Raw genomic sequence first — 19,605 nt, 5'->3', positions numbered from 1 at the left:
AATTCAAACAGCTCAGAAAGCCATTTATGGCTTTCCCTGAGCTAAAGGAATGTTCTAGGTATATTGCCCCCTACGTATTATCACTCTTAGGAACCAGGATTACAGTTAACTTACTACCTAAACCAAAAGACTTGGCACACAGTGAGTACAGAAATAAAAGTGTATCAGCTGGTAAGAGCCATTCTCCACAGTGAGCTGGACCAGGAGAATGCTGATGGCCACTGGAACAGGCTAGCTTGTGGTTATCTGCTGAGTGCTTGGACCAATAAGTTAGTCTCCTTTTCCATATTGTTTGAGTACTTGGGAAGACTCAGTAAGAGGTTTTTTTGTTTTTGTTTTTGGTTCTTTCCACTCATCCTGTGTTTATTATCTGTTTTCTGATTTTCTTATTTGGTGAGTGTATATCAGTTATCCACTGCTGTGAAGAGCCCACCTGCCAATGTAGGAGATATCCACTCCAGTATTCTTGCTTGGAAAATTCCATTGACAGAGGAGCCTGGCGGCCTACAATCCATAGGGTTGCAAAGAGTCAGACGTGACTGAAGCCACTTAGCATGCACACACACATGCTGTATAACAAACTACATCTGAATTTAGTGGTCTAGAACTAACACCAAAAAAGATGTCCTTTTCATCATAGGGGACTGGAATGCAAAAGTAAGAAGTCAAGAGATCTCTGGAGTAATAGGCAAGATTGGCCTTGGAGTACAAAATGAAGCAGGGCAAGCTAACAGAGTTTTGCCAAGAGAATGCACTGGTCATAGCAAATACCCTCTTCCAACAACACAAGAGATGATTCTACACATGGACATCACCAAATGGTCAATGCCAAAATCAGATTGATTATATTTTTTGCAGCCAAAGATGGAGAAGCTCTATACAGTCAGCAAAAACAAAACTGGGGGCTGACTGTGGCTCAGATCATGAACTCCTTATTGCCATATTCAGACTTAAATTGAAGAAAGTAGGGAAAACCACTAGACCATTCAGGTATGACCTAAATCAAATCCCTTATGAGTATATAATGGTTGTCCAAGGAGGCCTTACTAATAGCTGAGGAAAGAAGAGACGAGAAAAGCAAAGGAGAAAAGGAAAGATATATCCATCTGAATGCAGAGTTCCAAAAAATAGCAAGGAGAGGTAAGAAAGCCTTCCCAAGTGATCAATGCAAAAAAAAAAGAAAAATAGAGGAAACAGTAGAATGGGAAAAACTAGACATCTCTTCAAGAAAATTAGAGATCCAAGGGGACATTTCATGCAAAGATGGGCACAAAAACAAAGGACAGAAACAGTTTGGACCTAACAGACACAGAAGAGATTAAGAAGAGGTGACAAGAATACACAGAAATGTCAGATAATCACGATGGTAATGACCACTCACCTTGAACCAGACACCCTGGAATATGAAGTGAAGTGGACCTTAGGAAGCATCACTAGGAACAAAGCTAGTGGAGGTGATGGAATTACAGTTGAGCTATTTCAAATCCTAAAAGATGATGCTGTGAAAGTGCTACACTCAATATGCCGGCAAATCTGGAAAATGCAGCAGTGGCCACAGGACTAAAAAGATCAGTTTTCATTCCAATCCCAAAGAAAGGCAATGCCAAAGAATGTTCAAACTACTGCACAATTGCATTCATCTCACACGCTAGCAAAGTAATGCTCAAAATTCTCCAAGTTGGCTTCAATAGTATGTGAACTGAGAACTTTCAGATGTTCAAGCTGGATTTAGAAAAGGCAGAGTAACTAGAGATCAAATTGCCAACATCCTTTGGATCATAAAAAAAGCAAGACAGTTCCAGAAAAACATCTACTTTTGCTTTATTGACTATGCCAACGCCTTTGACTGTGTAGATCACAACAAACAGTGGAAAATTCTGAAAGAGATGGGAATACCAGACCACCTGACCTGCCTCCTGAGAAATCTGATACAGGTCAAGAAGCAACGGTTAGAACCAGACATGGAACAAAGAACTGGTTCCAAATTGGGAAAAGGGTACATCAAGGCTGTGTATTTTCACCTTGCTTATTTAACTTATATGCAGAGTATATCATGTGAAATGCCAGGCTGAATGAAGTACAAGCTGAAATCAAGATTGCCAGAAGCAATATCAATAACCTCAGATATCAGAAGACACCACCCTCATGGCAGAAAGCAAAGCAGAACTAAAGAGCCTCTAGATGGTAGTGAAAGAGGAGAGTGAAACAGCTGGCTTAAACCTCAACATTCAGAAAACAAAGATCATGGCATCTGGTCCTATCGCTTCATGGCAAATAGATGGGGAAACACTAGAAACAATAAGAGACTTTATTTTCCTGGGCTCCAAAATCACTACAGATGGTGATTGCAGTGATGAAATTAAAAGACGCTTGCTCCTTGGAAGAAAAGCCGTGACCAACCTTGACAGCATATTAAAAAGCAGAGATGTTACTTTGCCAACGAAGTTCTGTCTAGTCAAAGCTATGGTTTTTCCAGTAGTCATGTATGGATGTGAGAGTTGGACTCTAAAGCAAGCTGAGTGATGAAGAATTTATGCTTTAGAACTGTGTTGGAGAAGACTCTTGACAGTCCCTTGGACTGCAAGGAGATCAAACCAGTCAATCCTAAAGGAAATCAGTCCTGAATATTCATTGGAAGGACTGATGCTAAAGTTGAAACTCCAATACTTTGGCCACCTGATGTGAAGAACTGACTCATTTGAAAAGACCTTGATGCTGGAAAAGATTGAAGGCAGAAGGAGAAGGAGATGACAAAGGATGAGATGTTTGGATGGCATCACTGACTCAATGAACGTGAGTTTGAGCAGGCTCTGGGATTTGGTGATGGACAGGGAAGCCTGCCGTGCTGCAGTCCATGGGTTGCAAAGAGTCAGACATGACTGAGCAACTGAACTGAAGTTAGTAGTCCAAAACATTTACTATTCCAAAGTTCCTGTGGATCTAGAATCTGGGCTTGGCTTAGTTGGGTTAGTTTTAGGATGTCCCACAAAGCTGCCATCAGGTATTGGCTGCTGTCATTTTACGACTTGACTAGGGAAGGATCTGATTCTAAGCACACTCAGGTAGATAGCAACAAGATTTGTTTTGTTGCAGGATGTTGGCCAAAACCATCTTCAGTTCTTTGCCATAATGGCCTATTTACATAGAACAACTCACAATGTGACAGCTTGCTTCATGAGAATAAGCAAGCAAGAAGAACCAGAAAGAGAGAGAGAGAGAGAAAGATACTGAGAGAGAACAAACAAGATGGACATCACAATTATGTATAATCTAATCTTAGAAGTCACATTTCCTCACCTTGGCCATATTCTATTGATCAAAAACAAGTCACCAGGTCTAGCCCACACTCAAGGGGAGGAGACTGCGCAAAGACCTGTGTACAGGAAGAAGGGATCACTCGGAGGTATTTAAAAACTGCCTCCACAGTGAATGAAATGATTGTCCTAATCTGCTGAGAAATGGAGGGCATGGATTTCTTATTTTCCTGAAAAAGCATCCTTTATAGTTATAGTACTTTAACAATAATACAGTTTTCCTTGGACCACCTCCCTCACATGACATCTAAGCTCTGTTTCCCAGTTTTCATCTACACATATACACTAGAAAGAGATGGTATGTTCTCTCTTGCCTTCCAAGTGAACATCCACCATGACTCAAGACATAATTCCATAATTCCAGCCTTCCGGGGGAATCCCCTTCTAGAGGCAAATAAGGTCTACTAGAGGGAGACTATGAAATAGTAATGAAATGTTAATATGCAAGGAAGAACAAGGAATAAGTTTCTGTTTGAGAGTAAGAACTTTGAGAGGTATGGATTCTGAATATACTGCGAAGTCGCTTCAGCCACGTCCGACTCTGTGCGACCCTGTGGACTGTAGGGTAACCCTCCAGGCTCCTCTGACCATGGGATTCTCCAGGCAAGCATACTAGAGTGGGTTGCCATGCCCTCCTCAAGAGATCTTCCCAACCCAAGGATTGAACCCACATCTCTTATGTCTCCTTCATTGGCAGGCAGGTTCTTTGGCACTAGTACCACCTGGGAAGCCTGGGATCTAAAGACGTATCTACAATTAGAGAAGACCAGGGACAGGGGAGCCTGGTGGGCTGCCGTCTATGGGGTCGCACAGAGTCGGACACTACCGAAGCGATTTAGCAGCAGCAGCCAGCATTGGGGTTGGAGAAGAACGGTCTGGCCTGAGAGGATGGAATGAGAAAGGCTTTGAGCACAGGAACCTGGGTCTTGTCTGCAAGTGGCTTTTTGTATGTGGCTGCAGCTGGAGCCCAGGGTCCCTGAAAGAAATCAATATTGTGAAAAGTGGACCAGGAATAGTAGGTTGAGACAGAAATGCTATCTGCAAGTGTTTGGGCTCATCTACAGTAAGAACCACTGCAAACAAAGGAATCTTGTGTTCCAGATAACTTTGGTGGCCATGTGGAAAGTAGATTGTGGGAAGAGACCAGCAACCAAAGTCAGTTAGGAGACAAGTAGTCCAAACAAGAGGTAATGTCTCCTACTTAACCTTAGTAGAAGCAGTGAGAGTGGACATGAGGACACAGGATGTATGGTTCTATGTTTTGCACTGACAGTAACGTGCCCTTAATTTTAAGACATACCACTTAAAAATTACATAACTAATTTTTTAAATTCATTAATTAAATTATAACACAATGTTAACATACCAGCAATGGAAAGATGCATCATTATTTTAGAGGTAAAAAAATTGTACGACTTGGAATTAATGAAATATAATAAATAATCTTAGGAAAATGACATCTACATTTTGGATTTCAGCAACTTGGCGAATTGTGATGCCAGTAATAGACATCATGGGAACAGGGGATGAGAAATGGATTCCAAGAGAAAAGATGAATTCTCTTTTGGATGTATTGAGTTGGCTACCTTTAAGAGATATTCATGTACAGATGTCTGGCAGACAGTTGGAAAATGTTGGTTTGGAACTCATGGAAAAACGTATAAGAAATTGGACTAGGTTAATGAATGGCTGATTTTAAATTTAAATCCTTATGCTGAAGTATATATGAAGACACATTATTTCTTTTTCTATAAACACAAACTTTGAAGTGTCCCTCCCCCGCCACACACACAAATTATAGTCTGCTCTTTGTAGTGTTTGACTTTCATTGGAAGGGGAGGTGGGGGAGGTTGGGATGATGAAAGAAGTTTGAGACCACAGGAGGAGTCATTAGCAGTTGCACTTAGATATGGAAATCATGAGAGATAGTAACTTAGATCTTCACATAATTAATGGTTTATTGAGATGTAATATCCAACCAGTCTCATACCCTCTAGCCTTTCTTATACCCTTGATTCTTCACTCTTAATGCTCGATAAGCAGATTAATTTGCCGCCATAACAAAGTATAGCAGATTGGGTGCCTTAAAGGAGAGAAATGAAGTCAAGCAGAGGCGGGGTTGGTTGCCTCTCTCCTTAGCTTGAAAATGGCGGTCGTCTCCATGGGTCTTCACTTGGTCTTCCTCTGTATCCTAATCTCATTTTTTAAAATAATGACACCAATCATACTGGATTAGGGCCTGCTTTAAATGACCCAATTGAACATAATCCCTTCTTTGAAGTCACTACCTCCAAATACAGTCACAGTTCTGAGTTACTGGGGGTTCTGACTTCAACATATCAATTTAAAAAGGGGACACAGTTTAGTCCATAGCAGTGAGTGAGCCAGTCAAGGAATGAAATTCTTATTCACATGGTTATGAATGCCTAGACATGCTAGTTGAAGTCTAATATCCCTTTATACACCACAAATTATTTTTCCACACTTGTTTCCATAATTATTTTATGTCTCTGCAGAGGTGGAAGGTTATATATAGAAGTGCTGTAAAACTCTTTTTTCCTGTCCCCCCCACCCCCACTTCCTATCCGGGGGTTGGGGGGACACATTCTTTGAAAAAAGAAACCACTTATTCTCCCTTATCATTCATTGAACAGCATTTAGCAAAGTTTGTGACATTACATCAGTTCCTTACTTTTTTTCCCTTGAGGAACAGACCTTCAATTAGGAACTGTGAGGAAAAAATATACATAATAGCAGGAAATACATATTTCAGCCTAAGTCTTACTTCTTTTTTTCATAGTCATAACTTTCCTAAAGAAGGAATTTCTGTGGAACTAATTTAAAGCAAATTCTTCAAACCCAGATTCATAGGGATTCTGTGGTTTGACAACAGGAAAAAAACTTGAAATACCTGAAGGTATTGTATGGTAGAGTAAGATCCTGCTAGGTTGAAACAAATTCTCTTCAAATATGCCATCATCTGAGATTGTTTTGTAGGAAGTTTGTGTTGGCAAGCACCTCAAAAGAGCTTGCTGGACAGCTCTTTTGTAATTAGCTGGCTTCCTGCTAAAATCTTAGGTCTGCCTTCATCTCAAAATGGATGTAAAAATTAGTTTCCCTCTCTGTCATTCTCTCCACAAAATAAAATATGGTCTTTCTGAGTAAATAATTTGTTGTTTTTATTTTTGAAAATTAACTTTATTCAGTTTAAAGTTTTGATTTTACTTATTTTCCCTATATTTAATAAGAGGATGATTGATATGATGTTATGGCAATGGTGTTTATCTCAGCGGTCTTCCTCCCCAAAACCCGTAATGCCAATCTAACAGTGAGAAGAATATCAGACAAACCCAAATGGAGGAGCAGAATCCTTGACCAGCACTTCTCAAAACTGTGAAGGAAAGTCTGAGAAACAAGGAAAGTCCAGAAGAAGCTTAAGAGAAATGATGATTATAGTATGGTGCCTTTGATGGATCTTGGAACAGAAGAAGTACATTAGTGGAAAACTGATGAAACCCAAATAAAACCTGAAGCTTAGTTAGTGGCAGTGTAGCAGTGTTTGTTCATCAGTTGCGATAAATGGTACTCACCACTGTTGAGTAATAGCAAATACCAGAACACAAGTTACAATGGACTATCTTTGCAATTTTCTGTAAATCTAAAAACTATTTTAAAGTAAGAAGTTTGCCGAAAACCTAGACTGATTGATGATAAACATAAAACATAATGCAAGGATTCTATAAAACAGGCAATGAAACACAGAAGTTATTAATAAATATTAAATGTCAGCCCACCAGTTGATGTATTGGTATCAATAAATGGCAGGATACCAGTGAGTCAGTGGGCATATCAATCTAATAAACTTTTATAAATGATGAATGTGCTGTAAACAGTGTTTTATAGCGTTTGAAAATTCCAAATAGTAAATCCACACACGATGTTTCTGCTCACATATTTCATGATTCCTGTTTTTTAGAATCTGCACAAAGAAATATTTCATGCCCTTTAGGGAGGTTTAATAAAAAACAACAGGTGGGAAATGGGTTTTGCAGTAGCATGAATGGCCGTAACCATAAATACTAGTACCTGAGAATTACCCCAGCAGAGGATTGTAAACACATTAATCACTCGACAGTACAGAAATTCCATCCTCAGATGTCATCTCAGTTTCAGGCACAAAGATGAAATGCTTCCATTTAAATTCAAAACCCTGAATGGATATGATGATCCTTTATTTTCATGGGGAATCATGGCGTGAGTTCCCCAGTGTCCTCATCTATAAAATGGGATTGATAAATCTCATCTCAGGATGGTGGGATTAAATAAGATGATACATGTAAAATGCCTAACATGGTGGATGGTACCTCGTCTATTTTCAATATATTGTAGCTGTGTTTATTATTTATTATATTCATGATTTTTCTGATAGCCTTAAATTTTCATAACTAGAAGCTATTTAAAGGGCTTTTTTAAGTTTTTTATCTTATATTTTACTTTAATTGGAGTATAGTTGGAGTACAATGTTGTGTTAGTTTCAGATACGCAGCAAGGTGCTTCATTTATACATATTCATATATTCATTCTTTTCTAGACTCTTTTCGTCACATAAGTTATCACAGAAAGTGAAAGTGTTAGCCACTCAGTCGTGTCGGATTCTTTGTGACCCCATGGACTGTAGCCTGCCTGCCAGGCCCCTCTGCCATGGAATTCTCCAGGCAAGAATACTGGAATGGGTAGCCATTCCCTTCTAGAAGGGATCTTCCCAATCCGGGGATCGAACCCAAATCTCTGCATCTCTTGCATTGCAGGCAGGTTCGTTACCATCAGAGCTACCAGGGAAGCCCCGCTGTCACAGAATATTGTTCCAAATGAGGAAACTGAGATTCAGAGGGCAGTGACTTGCCTGGGGTCGTGAGGCTGCTTCCTTCCAGAGCTGGGACACGAACTCCCCTCCCTCAGGTCCTAGGGCCCTACTGCAGATCCAGGTTTACCCATTGCGCTGAGTGCTGACTCTGCAGCAGCTGCTGCCACAAAGCTCTCCTGCAGGATCGCCCGGGGCATCTCTACGTCTAGGGAATTCTGTCCCCCTTCCTCAGTGGGAGCAGAACTCTCCGCCTCCCTCCCCAATAGGTGTGGCAATCATGCTCTCTTCCAGTTAGTTCTCTTTCACTGCATCAGCATTTCAGCTGCAGCAGCCTGCTCGGGGCAGAGCAGGGTTTGCTGCGCTGAGGACTGTTTTCAGAAAGGAGATGTAAGGGCATTTTGGCTGCTGTGTGGGGGCTGACTGGAGCACCCAGGACAGATGTCCTACCCGCCTCCCGAGTGTGGGTATGCTGGAGTTGTATGTGGACTATGAGGCCGTGGAGGGGTAAGTAAAATCCATTATGAGAAAAATACACGACGATGGGTGTCCATGAGTGAAGGAAGGAAGCTATTTAGATTTTATCACTTTTAGTTTTTTAAAAAACGTTCCTTTGTATACATTCATGATATGGCTAGAATACACCAGAATTGCTTTCCTATGGAGCTTACCTTGTCCCCTGATATTTTTACCACCTGTTGCTTTTAATGAAGTTTTCTTACTGTCTAAGGAAAGCATTATTTTTTTCCTTTTGGGGTGTGTCATGGAAGGCATATAGATAAAAAGTCAAAATAAAGAGGATTTCTCAAGAATTTTTGTGAATTAAAAGCAACTCGGCTACATCTTAAGAGATGTGTTCCTCAGTAGCACGCGGTGAACTGGGGAAGATGTGATGGCATACCTGTGAGGTGTTGTTTCACCTGAGTTCCCCTCACATTCTGCTTTCTTCCACTGTCCTCTTTGCTTTCTGAAAATGTCTATTTCTTAAAATGAGGAGGGAAAGAATTGAGGAGAAAATTGAGGGGGGAGTAGAGGATGGTGAGTCTGGGGTCAAAGGCTACTCATTTCAGCCCAGCCCACTCTTGTCCTTCAGAGTCAATATTTACTGCAGGATAGAGAAGGGATGGAGGTTATTTCTGGACAATTCTCTAATAAAATCCTGTCAGAACTGTCTGAATACTAAACGCTTCATGGCACTGGTTATCTAGGGGAAGGAAATTTTCCTCAGTCAAATTTATGAGGCTGGGTTGAAAACAAAGCTGAAACAGAGCCTGGCGAATCCCCATGGCAAAATGATTCATCTTCGTGGAGTTGGAAAATCTATTTTTATCACCTTTATTCAGCCAACTCCTTAATTTTATTCCCTCGCTGAATGCCTGCTATTTCCTTCATGGTGCTGAATAGCCCAAATGTGTCGGAGTCTGAGCTCCTCTTCGGGCTCTTCCCAGCCGGGCTGATTCAGCAGCCTGAGGAGAAGCAGGTTGTTCTGCGTGGCGTGGGTGGGTGCAGAGCCGTGTAAAGGTCAGGTCACACCGAGCCGCACGCTTTGGCTCAGGGTGCACGCCACTGCACTCTCCTGCCTTTTGCATCAGGTTGTGTGGAGGGTGGTTGTTAGCCACTCAGTCGTGTTCCACTCTTTGTGACCGCACGGACTGTAGCCCACCAGACTCCTCTGTCCATGGGATTTCCCAAGCAAGAGTACTAGAGTGGGTTGCCATGCCCTTCTTCAGGGGATCTTCCTGACCCAGGAATCGAACCCAGATCTCCCGCCTTGGAGACAGATTGTTTACCATCTGAGCCCCCAGGGAAGCCCGGAGGGTGATTGGGTGCCCGTAATTCTTGCTGAGAAGACCTTTCCAAGGCTGGGAAGAAGGGCAGAAACCCAGCACCTCCATGTGGTTTGCCCTTACGCTGTGAAGCAAGCATGAAAAGGTTGTCAATACCCTCAGTCTAATAATAGAATGGAAACACCGTTCTACTCATTTCCCTGTCTCGGTTTAGGTTTCTATCTATGCCATTTCAAGTTGCTGCACATTTCACCGGCTCTTGCAAGAGTCCCATGTAATGCTAAGAAGATTGATGATTGTTTACAATAATGAAGTTTAAAAGACAAAGATGAAGGAAAAGAACCGATTCTTACTAAGTTTCCTTGTCTAACTAAGTCTGCCAGCTTACTGTTTGGAAGAAGTGGCAAAGGGCGGTTAGAAATCGACTATTATATGAACAGTGTTTGTAGCTGTATGGGGATGGGATTTTGGCATCTGGCAGAGTAGGCACTCAATGCATATTTTACAGAGTGAATGGAAGGATACCATTCCTCACAGCCTTCTCAGCTTCCTTAACCTTGCCCTTAGCCTTCCTAACAGCTGTCCTTCAGGAGACAGTGCAGAGTGGTCATTAGGAACTGGCGTTCTGGAGGCAGATGGCCTAAATTCAACTCCCAGATTTGCAACTTCTTAGCTGTGCTCTGTGGCAGGTTACTCAGTCATTTGAAGCCTTTGTTTCCTTGTCTGTAAAATGGGAATAATACAGCGACTACCTTATATGGTTTTCAGTAAATAAGCCAATATAAAAGTCTAGAATTTTTCCTGTAAGATGGTTCAAGATGTGAAGAGGAAAAAAAAAGCAGGAGGAGGTGGTTGAGGAGGATTGGTTATTGGAATGAGTTGGGGAATCTTTGAGATTTTGACCCTTTTTGGTTCATTCATTCCCTTAAATCATGATGCCAGTGATTTATAAACCTTCCTTTGTTCAGTAGAGAAAATAATTTGGGAATAAGAATAAAATAAAATTTAGAGAAAAAACATTACTTCCAATCTCTCAATAAATAGTTATTGAGCTCCCCCTACTCTGTGCAAGGTGCTAAACGTTGGATTACCGAGTGTTGAAACTAATCATCACTGTCCTTGCTCGCATGGATGCTACAGTCTAGGCTCTTTTGGGCATTATGAACTTATTGACTCAGCTGCTGTGTTTCTTTTTCTCTGTTCAAAAGATATGTTGAGTAGATGTAAAAGGACCATCAAACTTAGCTCCCAGTAGTGAGTGAGGGTGAGGAAGTAGCCAGAGAGTAATGTGCGGCTTCCCAGGTGGCGCTAGTGGTAAAAAACCCTTCTGCCTATGCAGGAGACACCAGAGACTCGGGTTCAATCTCTGGGTCAGGAAGATCTCCTGGAATGGGAAATGGCAACCCACTCCAGAATTCTTGCCTGGAAAATTCCATGGACAAAGGGGCCTGGTAGGCTACAGTCCATGGGGTGCTACAGTCCATGTAGTCACAAAGAGTTGGACATGACTGAGCACTCACACACAGTGTGTGTTTGGAATGGTGTTCAGAGCCCAACTCAAAGGTAGTATAAAGGTAGATATATGCCCATGATACATAGGCAAGATATGTAGCATGGGCATTGGATTGACCCACGAAACTGGAGCAACATCCAAAGTAGTGGTATGTATGAAAAGTGAAAGTGAAGTTGCTCAGTCGTGTCCTACTCTTTGTGACCCCATGGACCACAGCCTACCAGGCTCCTCTGTCCATGGGATTCTCCAGGCAAGAATACTGGAGTGGGTAGCTATTCCTTTCTCCAGGGTATCTTCCCAACCCAGGAATCGAACCCTCGTCTCTTGCATTGCAGACAGACGCTTTACTGTCTGAGCCACTCAACCTCTAAAATATAAAGGAGCACAGGTAAGGGGTAAAACAGTAAGAGAACCAAAGCAGTTATAACAATGGTAAGAGCCATAAGTAGAACGAAGACTGGATTTCTTTGAGAGTATCTTCTCTTTTCGGCACCTGGCAGGTGGGCTTCTGTTTGGTCATCTTCAGAACCTGGAGTTTCACATGTCTTGGAAATACAAGGATGTGTGTGAGCTACTAAGCTGCATGTGGTTTTGCTGGTCTGTAGAATATTCTGATATTTTAATTTAGTGGATACCCCTCCTTTTTTTCCCCTTTGGAGAACAACAGTGTTTGGAGACCTGCCCCTTCCTTACACCATTCATTCACCATTGTCACATATATTTTTGAGGAGCAGTTTTAACCTTAGGTGCCTTACGGCCAAAACCCAGTGAGTTACCAGTGTGGATTGTGGAATGCGATGATAAGTAATTTTTCATTCTGCTTTCATCTGTGTGGCTGGATTAATTCCTGGGGTCTCTGTCTTCTGGACACAGTCATTTCTTCCACAGCAGACGTCTGTGAAGAAACCGAGGTTACGAAATGACTGGGGTATGTTTTACATGGCTGTATTCAGCTCCTTCTGTTTGATTCCCATGTCAGCTTTGGCAGGGATTTCCACAGTTTTTCTGTGGGTGGTGCCAGAGAATGACTTTGGTAAACAGCCCCCTGGCTGCTGTTGGCTGGATCCCTACAGACACCATAAAGGATACAACTTGAGAAGTCACTGATGCTCCCCTGTCCTTCCTAGAGCTGCTCCAGCCTCACTGTGCTGTGAGCAGCAGTAGGGAGACTGGTCTGTTTGCTGTCTATTTCTCGGCTGCCCTGTGGGCGAGTGGAGCTCCAACTGTGTTGAGTTTCCCTCTCCTCTTAATACACATCTTGGGATTTTCAATCTAGTCCTGAATCTGTTGGAGTCTTTTTGATAGAATCTCATTTCATCTTTGTCATTTCTGTTTCAGTTCTTCACTCCCAGAATAACCAGTCTTGAAATTCTCAATTTATTTATTTTATTCAGGCTGTTGCTGCTACATTCTGCTTTTAGGAATATGAACAAGCTTAGTCAATTATTTGATATAAATGAATATGGATATATATATTCTACAGATGTCAATATGTGTATATATATTTATTTTTCCTGATAAAGTTCTAATGATAGGAGGGTTTTGCTCTTAAACTATTCAACCAAAGTAATTGAAGATAGAAACATTTATATATGTGAGTTAAGCAGTAAAAATTCATACAAAAAAAGAAGTCCTAAGAGAACAACAGATTTAAGTAGATTTGTTAAAAGACAAAAAGAAGGAAGGAAAGAGAAATCTGATTGTCTAGCAACTGAGCATCCCTTTATTTACAACTCTGTCTCTCTTTTACCTTAAATAGCACGTGCTGCTTCCTGAAGTTGACCTATTCTCCCTGTTCCTCTCTTCTTCCATTGCCATAAAACAAGTATTTATACAGTTTATTGCCACATTGGTATTTCAGTGGCATCCAGAAATCCATCCCATCTAATACATTCCATTACACTGTGAGCAAATCTGATACAGATACTGTCTTAAGTCAGAGGAGCGTCTTCCATCAGTGCAGGTATCAACAGTTAGGAGAGAAACTTACTATAATGTGTTTATATGAATTAACACATTGACAATAAGAACTAAATAAATTATAAAATATTCCTCACATCATGCTTAAAGGATTATCTATTTTGATGATAACAAAACTGGTTACTAAATACAATGGTCAAGGGGTCAGTTGACCTTCAATAAATAATTAACTGGCGACTTCCCCAGTGGCTCAGACGGTAAAGCGTCTGCCTACAATGCGGGAGACCTGGGTTCAATCCCTGGCTCAGGAAGATCCCCTGGAGAAGGAAATGGCAACCCACTCCAGTATTCTTGCCTGAAAAATCCCATGGACAGAGGAGCCTGGTAGGCTACAGTCCTTGGAGTCCCAAAGAGTCAGACACAACTGAGCAACTTCACTATCTCTTTTGGGCAAATAATACATTGATTCAAAGAAAGCTAATGGCAGAAAGTTTGTGATTTGTGAGGGAGAGCGTAACCTGTGCAGCTGTGTCTGAGATTCTGGGGATAATTCTGTAGGTGGATTCAGCATCTCTTTCCCCAGCAAGGAGTATTTGTCCCTAAGACAAGTGGTATCTTTCAAGGCAAAGAGTGTCTAACTTGGCTAAAGGCATTTAGTTTTTACTATAAATATACATATTGTGTATTTTAGTAGAAATATGTTAACCTATGTTTGTTTAATAGATTGAAATATAAAGGCATAAAACACATGAAATACATTTGAGTGTGGTATTAGGGACATTTTTGAACTACTGCATAGGGAGTGTTTTATCCCTAAAAAATCCTAGTATTTAAGAAAGTTGTATTTTTCATGAAATTTACTCAAGCAAGATGACAAGTCAGGTTTATTATATATGACACTTAAACCCTAGATTTATTTTGTCCCAAATTGAAGCTTTCCTTTTTTTTCCCGAGCCGAGGGATCAGGTTGGCATACTCGACAGTAAACTGAAATGTGTCCTCATGGTCATTCTGTCTGCTTTATGAGCCCGATTCATAGGATGGCATACAAAGGAAACTTACCGTTTTCTCTTCTCTCGAGGTCTCAGCTCCCTTGACAGGCCTCTGAGTCCAAAGCAGTGTTAATACTGTAAGGTCCTGACATCTCGGCTAGGTTTCTGATTTTAAAAAAAAAAAAAAAAAGGAAGTTCTGTGCCATATTTTTACAGAGAGCATGTGGTGTGTACTTGTTTTATGATAGGTTTTTATTCCTTGGTAGAAAGATGTTACTGTGTCTTGAGTGAATGCTTACTCCACCATTTCACAGATCCTCATTGTTTTTCTTTTGCATGGGTGATGGATTGAGGGGACGTGGTGACAAGACTGCCAAGGAAATATTCCTTCTCCAGTCGTTTACTTCTGCATGTTTATCTGAAATTCAGTCTTTTCATCTTTGAGCATGCTTTCCTCCAACAAACAGCACGATGAACTCTTGATACTGTACTTCTGACTCCCCATCCTTGCCTTTCCAGCCCCCTCAGCTCCAAACCTGTGATTATGCTGGATGCTTTCTGTTATGCTTCGGCTTGCAGCGGGCCAGCTGAAAGATAAACAGCTATTAAATAAATCTATGACCCTTTTTAGAACAAATAGAGCTGTTGAAAGAGTTTAAGAACATAGTGACTCCTTGAAAGATTGTCAACATTCTTGAACCCTTTGACTGAAAGTGAATTTTCTTCTCTGTGTATATAGATACTGAAATTTATTAAAAAAGAAAAGAAAAGAGCTTCAGTAGCAAGACATTTGAAGACTTTTTTGTTCTTAACCTTGCAGTGTTTTTCTTGGCAGGACTTGAAGAAAACAGCTGTCATCTACTTTCTGCTCCTGTTGAGGGGAGCGGTTGGGGCTGAGAGACTCTGGGGTGACAGGGAGAAGCCCACAGAGGAGAGAGGAGCCCTGGGCTTGCTGGGTGCCAAGGGCTTACCTAGTTCTAGTTATTCCACAGCACTCACCCTGCTCCCTAATAGTGCATCTTTCTTTTCTTTTCTATTTTCTCATGCGTCCCCATTGCTGTGGGGCTGGAACACTGGGGCCTACCCTGGACCACACACATCTCCTGTAGTCACCAGATTCATCTCTAGACACTAGATGAGCCCTACTGCCTTTGAGATTGTGCTGCTTCCTAGGGAGCCTCGTCTATATGTGCTGGGCCAGCTAAATGGGACCCCACACACTTTGCTCTCATGGGTTCAGCTTTGTGGGACTCCCCAACTTGCCTGTTACCTCTTGGGTTCTTGATCTAAACTCTAGTCACCAGATGATGAAGATGCAGTCATTTGCACTGATCTTTCTTCCCTCTTCTTTCTTGTTTCCATTCTGCCAGCAACTTCTCTGAAATGGCAAATGCCTATGGGGACAGTTTACTTTACTTCTCTGTATAACCTCAGAGTTATTGCCACTATAAGGGCGAAACTTTTTGGTCGTCATCCTGAATGGCAGCGTGATATGAGTTGGAATGCTGAAACCAACATAGAGGTATTTTTAGCAAAATGAAATATTTTGATGCATATCTCTCACCTGAAATTTTCCCCAGATTTGCTATTTCTAGCTTCTTAACAGCTTCACAAAGGGGTATTGTATTTGAGTCGGAAGAGAAAAATATTTTTATTTCCTGCCCTTGACGGTTAGTGGAATTGATAAAAAGCATCAAGGCTCTTTGAGTTCTGGGTCTCCCACTAGAAAAACAAAAACAAAAAACCCCAAACCATTATGTAAGAAAGAACTTGAGTGGTTTTTTCCTGTTTGTCAATATGAGAGGAGAGTTACTGTGGAAAGTGAGGGGCAATCGTCAGCAGGAAAGGAAAACAAAGAGTTTTACTGGGAGAATCATAGCCAGAGAGATTGGGGAGCTACAGTATCATCTGGCTCTAAACTTGACATTGGCCTTGACTGATGGCTCTAACTTTCCCTCCCCAGATCAGTTCAAAGGCTCCTTTACTCATCTATATTTCTGAAAAGAAATAGTTGCAATTTGAGTTGAAGGGTATTAGAGCTACGCTGTGTTTTATTAAGTGGCTATTTGATCAATAAATGAGTGGCTGATAGTTTCTTCTGGAAGATCAGAAAATGTTAATTTAAAAAGTCACAGGTTTGACTCTTCAAAAAGTTAAGTAAACACACAGAGCTTGTGTACATAATCAGTTGGAAGACAAAATAACCATTTAGTCAAGAATATCCATTTCATTTCATACTTATTTGGTGTTTTAATTTTTTGACCATAGTGTGTAGGTGACCCAACTGTTATCTTGGTCAAATTTGCTGACACAAAGTATTAGCAATGGACTGACTGTGTTACAAAAAATAAGGAATTATTACTATTTGGTTTACCTTTTTTATTCATTCACCAAGATTTCCCAGACTTTGTCAATAGATTTCTGTGCAGATATATGGTGACACATTGTTATCAATGCTTAGAAGACTGCCTGCTATGTAGAGTAGAAAGATGTCCTTGCTCATCTCTATTTTTTTTAATTAAAAATGCCTTTGAGAGATTGTTTATGCTGTTCTCTTACACTTCTCTGTCCATGGGATGAAATCAGCATGTTGGTTTTAATTTTCAGCTTCATGCTTCCTGCTCTAACCCTTCCCCTCCTCTCAGTTTCCTCACTCCTGAGTCTTCAGGCACTTTCAGCGTGCTCTTCCCGTGCCTGATTCACTGTTCCACCACTTGGCATTCCAGGCAATGGACAACTGCTTCTACTGTGATAGATGATGGCACTGAAATAGGAGTGAGCTTTAGTATAACTGGAGCAAAAATTGCTCTCTTGGGTCAGCCCCATTCTTCCTCTACTCAACAGCATGTTCTGTTAACCACAGAAACACCAAGGATTTCCCCTTCCCCCATCTATAGGAATTATTTAAGGCCTATTTATATCTCCTTTTTGGTTTGCATTTTCTCCTTCCTATTATATTCTTTTAAAATTTTTTTGGGGTAGTTGACATATAACATTATATTCATTTCAGGTATACAGCAAAATGATTCAACACTTGTATATATTGAGAAATGATCTCCACAATAAGTCTAGTTACCATCCATCGCCACACATAGCTACAGAACTTTTTTTCCTTGTGATGAGTACTTTTAAGATCTTAGCAATTTTTAAATATGCCATACATGCTGTATATTACATTAACTATAGTCACCATGTTGTGTATTACATCCCCATGACTTATGTCTCTTATAGCTGGAAATTTGGGCCCTTTGACCCCTTCACTCATTTTGCCCACCCCCACCCCCTTTCCTCTGGCAACCACCAATCCTATTATTCTTAGAGGTGTTAGAGAGGCCCAGATTTTTCTCCTAGTTCAGCCACTTTCTAGGTAGGTAACTTTGGGCCAGTTATTTAATCTTTTCTAAGCCTCAGCTTTCTCATCGGTAAAATGAGGACTAACTGTAGTACTGACCTCCTAAGACTGTTATAAGGCTTAAATGAACGTATGCAGGTAAAATTAGAACGTTTACCTGGTGCATGCTAGGTAGGTGTGTGCTCAGAAAAACGTATTGGTGGTAGTGGTGCTGATGCAAGTGCTAATGCCACTCAACCTTCCCTAAACGTCTACTTTCTCATCTGTAAAATGGCATAATAATAGCACCTAACTCATTGATTTGTGAGGAAGTATGTGGATCAAGTCTGTGTCTTGCCTGACATCTTGTAAACTCTCAATGAGTGGAGGTGGAGACTTCTGCAATAATGTACATTCCTTATACTTCTGTTTATCTCTGCTCTTTGTTTAAGGCTTATACTTTAAGCCATAAATCCATCCACGAGGACCTGAAACTAAACTAACCAAGTCACTCTGAACAAGTTCATTTGCTCTGTTTCCAATTTCTCGTTGTAAAATGACAGTGTTAAACTCAATGCTCTGAATAGTTTCTTCCCTTAGAGTATGTTAGCAATGTTCACTTCATCACTGCACTCAATTTTGAAAATACCTGTTAATGAGAAACTCATCCAAAAGAACTTTGCCCTCTACTACTGAAGAAAGACCTTACTAAATTAATCTCCTTAGTCCCTTAGTAAATTTTCTCTCACTTAAAAACCCAGATTGTTTTGTTTATATGATTAATGACTTCATCAACTGGCCCCTTCCAAAAATGTAACTAACCAGCCTATAATTCACCAAAGCCATCTTATTTCTCATGGTTATAGTTTTAGTCTAAAAACCCTTGTCCAGTTTCACAAAAATTAAATCCTGATGCCTTGCAGATCTACCCCATATTGAAGAATATTGTTCAATTTTGTCTCTTTGCCAGTAGCTGCTTTTACTTTGCTCTGCTCCCAAATCCTCATCCAGTTCTTTTCCATTTGAAGAATAGACTTGAAAAAAACTAGTTTCCATTACAATCTCATCATCCTTGTGACAGGAAGACTAAGTATGCTGTGGGATTTCAGGCCAGGAGCATTAGACTGGAAGCCCAAAGACTTGGGTTACAGTCTCGGCTCTGCCCCCAAAGCAGAGGGACTTTGGACAGTATACTTACTGTAGCTTTTGTCCTCGGTGTTGATAGATAGGACAGAATGGTTCCTGAGAGTTTTCTACCTATGAAGACTTATGGTCCCTATCCCTTCCCATTTTGTCCCATACTGGGATGTTTGTTTGTTTTTGGCTTATTTTATTTGTATTTATTTTTGTTGTTGTTGTTGAGGTATAATTGCCATGCAGCATTATATTTGTTTCAGGTATACAATATAATGTTTTGATATGTGTATATTTTGCAAAGTGATCACCACAATGTCTAGTTAACGTGTGTTACCACATATAGTGATAGATTTTTTTTCTTGTGATAAGAACTTTTAACATCTACTCTTCTAGCAACTTTCAAATATGCCAGACAGTGTTATTAGCTGTCGTCACCATGTTGTACGTGATAACCCCATGACTTATTTTGAAACTGTAGGTTTGACCCTTTTGGTGCCCTTCACCCATTTTGCCCTGATTTTTTTCGCTTAGCAGAGAGCCCTCAAGGTCCATCCAGGATGTCACAGGCGGCAGGATTCCACTCTCCTTATGGCTGAGTAATATTCCATTGTGTACATATGCCACAGTTGCTGTATCATTCATCTACTGATGGACACTTCAGTTGTTTCTGTATCTTGGCCATTGTAAATAATGCTACAGTGAACCTAGGGGTACATTTATCTGTAGTTAGTGTTTAATTTTCTTTGGCTA

General features: G+C 40.8%; 1 protein-coding gene across 44 annotated transcripts in view; it reads left to right on the top strand.

Moving 5' to 3' along the window:
* Positions 1-19,605, top strand: part of LIMCH1 (LIM and calponin homology domains 1) — a 350,645-nt gene that overhangs the window by 178,222 nt on the left and 152,818 nt on the right. For 2 of the 44 annotated variants that reach the window (XM_086405946.1, XM_086405945.1), the window contains exon 1: positions 8,472-8,682. The exons of 41 other annotated variants lie outside the window; for them this stretch is intronic. The gene's annotated coding sequence lies outside the window, so the exon portion shown is untranslated. Of the gene's footprint in view, positions 1-8,471; positions 8,683-19,605 lie in introns of those variants that run through there. One more of the 44 variants, XM_086405973.1, reaches the window with a different exon arrangement.

Source organism: Bos grunniens, chromosome 6 (genome assembly GCF_055505025.1).
Source record: "Bos grunniens cultivar Pamir isolate PY7600 chromosome 6, Bosgru_T2T1.0, whole genome shotgun sequence".
Classification (NCBI taxonomy): Eukaryota; Metazoa; Chordata; class Mammalia; order Artiodactyla; family Bovidae; genus Bos; species Bos grunniens.
This window is presented reverse-complemented; position numbering and strand designations above follow the sequence as displayed.